This window comes from Coenobita brevimanus, chromosome 5 (assembly GCF_032717465.1).
Source record: "Coenobita brevimanus isolate Jiangsu-jjx chromosome 5, ASM3271746v2, whole genome shotgun sequence".
Lineage (NCBI taxonomy): Eukaryota > Metazoa > Arthropoda > Malacostraca > Decapoda > Coenobitidae > Coenobita > Coenobita brevimanus.
Window position 1 is genome coordinate 24,525,272 of NC_136958.1, and position 5,951 is coordinate 24,531,222.

A 5,951-nucleotide genomic window follows, 5' to 3' on the forward strand; every position below is an offset into this window, starting at 1 on the left:
TCTCTCTCTCTAATTGCCCCGTGAAGCCCTAATTTGTAAAATTAAGTCTCCATTTAGCCAACGGCCATGCCACGTTGAGTACACCGCTTCCCGTTCGATCAGCGAAGTTAAGCAACCTTGGGTCTGGTTAGTACTTGGATGGGTGACCGCCTGGGAACACCAGATGCTGTTGGCATCCCTACGTCAAGTGGGGTTGGTGGAGGATTAGTGCCCCTCTCTGTAAAACAATTAACTCTAAGCCCTTGGCCACCCTGTCTGGGATACATGGCGTCTGGCAATGAATGGATGAATGAAAATGAAGTCTCCATATTACCCACCGATATTTCTTACGAGGTACCAGCTGTGACAGAAAGGAAGGCAGGAAATTAAGTGGTAGTGGGGGGAGGGGGGAGCGAAAATGGAAGTAAGCAGGGGAGACCAAGGCTACTTGTATACAGAGGCAGGTTGATACACTGTTATTGGTTTCACTATGAATAAGCAGATGGCACCCAGCTTCTTGATGCGTGCATGAACCACCATCTGCCATATTGTGCAGACGACACAGACCGCCTTGGACAAACCTCCGCAAAACTAGGTAAAAAAAAAAAAAAGAAAAAAAAAAGAAAGATTTTGGGCCCCTAGAGTAAATATTCTAGACTTTAAGAAAATCTTCATACACCTTGCAGAAACCACAGGTGAATAAGCTCACTTGATTACTTGAAGTGGCTGTTTTTATGCTTGATTTACGTGTAGACTTTGTTTTTCGGGAACTCGACTGTATAACCTAAATTACGCCGGGAGGTAAAAAGGTCGGGTCAGGGTTAGTTGTTACAAGGTGTAACACATTGCCCCCCATGAAATATGACTGTAACAACTTACCAAATAAGATGGACCAACCCTGAGAAACCTGCAAAGGGAACCTGGACACTGAACTGTCTCAGAAGTCTGATGGAAATTGGAAAAAGAGAAAGACTACCAAGTATTATTCGTGTCTTGTGTGCGGTGAAAACTGGTCAGACTCTGTTCCATGGGAAAAAAAAATGGGTGTAGTGTGTCGAATGTAAAGAATGGGCCCATGAGGATCGTACAGATGGGTATGATGGTTATGTGTGCCACCTCTGTGATTCTGATGATTAGTCTTAAAAATGAGTGATCATACCTGGACCAACTTGAAGGAGACAGGATCAGCACCTGTCATAGATCTTGAATCTTGAGCAAGTTTTGTTTTGTAGGTAAGTTATCCCAATATCATTTATTCGAGATTTTTTTTTTTTAGGTGCTTCACTGTATCATCTCAGTTGCATTCCTGATTGTTGTTTCCAGTAAGGTTATCATTCATTATATATTTGTAACAACTTACCCCATGGGCTGTAGCAACATACCCCACATATGGGTCAAGTTGTATACAGCGACTGCACAGTGTATATTCTGCTATTTCTTAAGAATGAGACAATTGATGATTTTTCTGTTTCATGTTTGTATTAATGAACATTATGACCTTTTAATAAAAAAAATATGTTAAGTTATCCTGTGTTGCCTACTTCTTGATCAGGTGACAAAAACAGTAAAATTGTAACAACCTGCCACGGTCTCCCCTAAAGGAATGAAACAGACGAACAAACCGACAAGTGGAAGGAAGGAAGAAAAGAGGAGGGGAGGGGGGGGGGGAGATGAGAATGGCGAATGTGGAGACGGAAAACTAACCTAGACCTACTGCATGTACCTTGAATGGACCAAAATTATCCAGACTGAACCTGGCTTAATGGAAATGAAGTAAGATGACCTGTCATAATTATCCTAATTTGCCTAGAACGTATGAACAGGGCCACAATGTACTTGAGTAGGTATGAACTTGGCACTGTTCCTCCATCATTTCCCCCCTTTGACTTCCTCATGGCTGACATTAAATCTTCTTCAGCTGATGTATTTTCTGCCATCACAGGCCTCAGTACCAACAAGGCATATGGGCCTGATGGAGTCCCTCCTGTTGTCCTCAAGAACTGTGCTTCTGTGCTTACACCCTGCCTAGGTAAACTTTTTCGCCTTTGTCTGTCAACTTGTACCGTTCCTTCGTGCTGGTAGTTTGCTCTTATTCATTCTGTCCCAAAGAAGGGTGACCATTCTCGGTCCTCTGACTATCACCCAATTGCTTTAACATCCTGTATTTCAAAAGTTTTTGAATTAATTCTTAACAACAAATTTTAAAGTTCCTTTCATATCCCAACCTTCTTTCCTGTAGTCCGTATAGGTTCTGCCACGGACTCTCCACTGGCGATCTTCTCACCTACCTTTTAGACTCCTTTCAGGAAGATGACCAGGTGTTTCCAAACACTGTCATCTCTCATTATGGCCACTCAGACACCCACTGCCTTACTTATTATATCCTTTATAATTCCATCCACCTACAAACTGAACAACCATGAAGACATGACACATATCTACTTCAGTCCAACATTCATATAGAACAAAATCAGTCAGCCCATCATTCACAGGCACTGCAGCCCTGGCGCCCATCCTGTTGGAGCCCAGTGTCCTCAGTATAGGACGGAACCGGGAAATTTCAAAAGTTAATAAAGTAGGGAACCCCCAGGTAGGGACCTATGAGCTTCGGGACTATGAGCCGATAGACGGAGGGCGGTATGCTTAGTGCCCTGCCAGCAATATCACTCTCCCAGGAACTCTGGGAGCCAGTGGGATATACTTTTTTGCAACATTTAGCAGCTCCCCATGTGCTCCATTTATTATTATTAATTTCCAAATTCTTTGTCTATCCAATCTGTCAAATGCATTTTCCAAATCCATGAAGGCAGCATACAACTTCTTCCCCTTCTCTAGAAACTTATTCACCAAATCACCCTAGGATGAATGCCTGATCTACACAACCTCTTCCCCTCCTGAAACCTCCCTGCTCTTCTCTATCTGTTTCCTCTATTATTTCCCTAATTCTGCCAAAAAGTGTGATAATGTCATTTTTCTGATAACATTTTTCTCTTCTTCATCCTGTAGTTCTCCTTTCTTTACCTAATTTTGTCATATTATTATTCCTTTTCATTTTCCCCTGTTTTAACTGTATCTTTCGTCTAATTCATTTTCTCCTTTTCTTCCAAATCTTTCTTTCCTTCTCCCTGTCTCCCTAACTTTTTTCGCGCTCATTTGCTCCACCATATATCTTACAACACCCTTTTTCTCTAAGACTTGTTCTCCCCTCTCTCTCTTTCTTCTCTCTTTCACCCTCCTATTTCTTGCTTCTATCACCATTTTTCTTTCTTCTTGTCTCAGTCCCTTTCTTTCCTCCTTTTCTCTACCACTTCCCTCTCCTCAGTTTTTTCTTGATGTTCTTTCCTCCGTTCTTCTCACTTTCATTTTTTTCTCCAGCCATTATAATTCTTTTGCCACTGTTCTCCCCCCTTCTTTTCTTTCTCTGTTCACCACCCTCTCCACTCCTCTCTGTCTGTCTGTCTGTGTGTGTGTGTGTGTGTGTGTGTGTGTGTGTGTGTGTGTGTGTGTACGATGTAGTTTTGTCTCTGTATATCTTTCTTTGATTTTATATCTTTCTCAAACGCACACACGTACTCCCATGGTCGGGACAGCTCATGAATTGTACTGCAGCTAATGTCAGATGATGTTATTCAGCTGACGATGAGTACAAGAGACTGAGTTTCTACTGGTGCCATTACCTGTCAAATGGTCAGGACAGCTTTGGCAACTTTATTATTCTATTCATGCTAACCTGATGACAATTTTATATACCTAAGACTGAGTATAGGCGTTTGAGAGGTAAAATTGTCACCTTTACCTCTCATGATCGGGCAAATCTATTGTTCTGTTCTATCCAACGGCAGATCATTATATTTACCTGGGAGTGAGAAATGGGATCATGAATATCTGTATAGCTCCCCTTCATCTGCCCTTTGTTTTTCACTTTTCATTATTCACAGCTTCTTTACTCCTCCCCCACGTTATTTACTCTTAACTGTTCTCAGCATTTTCACTTCTACCCCTATTATTAACCCTTTATTTTTTTCAGCTTAATAACTTCGACCCATGTTATACACTCTTCAATAATCTATGTTTGTTCGCATGTACCCCATATTATTCTCTCTCCATTATTCTCAGCTTATTTATTGCTACGGCATTTTATTCACTTTTCATTTTTCTCACTATATTCACATCTATCCCCTGTTATTCACTATTCATTATTCTATGTTTGTTTACTTCTCCCACTTATTCACTCTTCATTACTCTCAGTTCATTCACTTCTGACTCCAAGTTAATTATGAATCATTATTCTCAACTCACTCCCTTCTACCTCCCATTACTCACCCCATTCATCATCACTACCATTATCTGACTTTTTTCCTCACTCCATCTTCCATTTCTCATCCTTTCGCTCCTTCGCCTCATTAATACACAACGCTCATTCATCTTGGCTCCTCCGCTTCCTGTATCCTTCACATTCTGTATCTTCATCTTCCTCCTTCTCCTTCCTCTCTTTCTTTTTTTGTTTTTCTTTCATCTTCCTCTTCTTCCTGCTCCATCTCCTTCCTCCACCTTCTTTTCCCCCACGTTCTCGAATTCCTCACTGCACTTCATTTCCCTCTTCCTCCCCGCTTTCTCTTCCTTATCTTCCTCTCCTCCTCCTAATCTTTATCCTTTCTCTCCTTTTTTAATACAGTACCTTCATTTTGTTTGCAGTTCTCCTTTTTCCTCCCTTCCTTGTCTCTTTTCCCCATTTTCTTCCGTGCTTTAATTTCTTTCCACTTTCTACCTTTTTCTTAGTTTTCCTCTCTTTCTCTTCCTTATTCCTCCCTCTTTTCCTCTGCCCTCTCTATATTTTCCTTCTTTTTTTTTCCTTCACTGTCCTTTATTTTTTCTCTTCGCTCCTCTACTGCTACCTCATGCTGTTGGCGATTTTATTCGTGATTCTATTTCTATCCTCTTGTTCTCTCTTTTCACTTCAGTATTTCACCCTCTTCAAGTTTTGTCTTTCTCCTCTTATCCCTTCATATCTTTTTTTCTCTCTTCTCCTCTCCATCTCCCCCCCCCCAATTTTTTTTTTTTTTTGCCTTTTCCTTCCCTGTGTCTTCTTTTCCCCCTCCTCTTCTGTTTTCTTCACATTCTACCTCCTTTCGTTCTCTCTCTCTCTCTCTCTCTCTCTCTCTCTCTCTCTCCAGGAGGGCGCGGTAGCACAGTGGTAGCGCGCTGAGCTTGTGATCGGGAGGTCGCAAGTTCGAGCCTCGCCTGGGCCACCGTCGCCGGGAGGGGTAGCGTCCTCCTGTAACCCAGCGGGGCTATATGGCCTTAGTTGTCTAGCTCGGGGAATTCATTTCTCCATTTCTCTCTCTCTCTCTCTCTCTCTCTCTCTCTCTCTCTCGGATGTGTTCAAATTAGTTTTCGTTCACTTGCTTTCGCGGCTTACCTACCTGCCTATCATTTTGTCTTTCTGTCAGTTTTTCTGTCCTGTTTCAGTAAATTGTTTTGCTTTTTTGTCTTCTCTTTTTCTTTGTTCTTATTTTCTGTCACTTTCGTACCATTTATATATTTTCTCTTTCTATTTGGCATCTTGCCGTTTGGCCTGTTTTGATTTTGTCTTCCTGTCCATTGTTGTTATATTGTCTCTGTCTCGGGTTCTTTTCGTTACTTTTGTCTTCTTTTTCGGTCTCTATCAAATGGAAAGTCTTGGAGGGGAGGATCTAAGGTGTCTGGGCTACCCCAGTCAGACCCTTGGCCTCCAACCCATATGAAATATCAGAATGAGACTTTACATTGCTCAACTTATGCATCAGTAGACCCTTCCACCCCCACCCACCCTCCGCAGAAAAGGGTTTACCACCACCTTTGTTCTCCCGTTTGCGGAGGTTTGGCTACGCTACTGGTGTCTATCTACACATATGTCTTTTGTCTGTTTTGGTCCATTTAATTTTTAAGCTTTTCTGTTTTTGTCAGCCTGTTCGTCTGTGTGTATTTTTCTT

General features: G+C 41.9%; 1 non-coding gene across 1 annotated transcript; it reads left to right on the plus strand.

Moving 5' to 3' along the window:
• Positions 1–56: 56 nt before the first annotated feature.
• On the plus strand, positions 57–175 carry LOC145399294 (5S ribosomal RNA). The gene has a single exon (XR_013897264.1). It is a non-coding gene; the product is annotated as a 5S ribosomal RNA (ribosomal RNA).
• Positions 176–5,951: the final 5,776 nt, after the last annotated feature.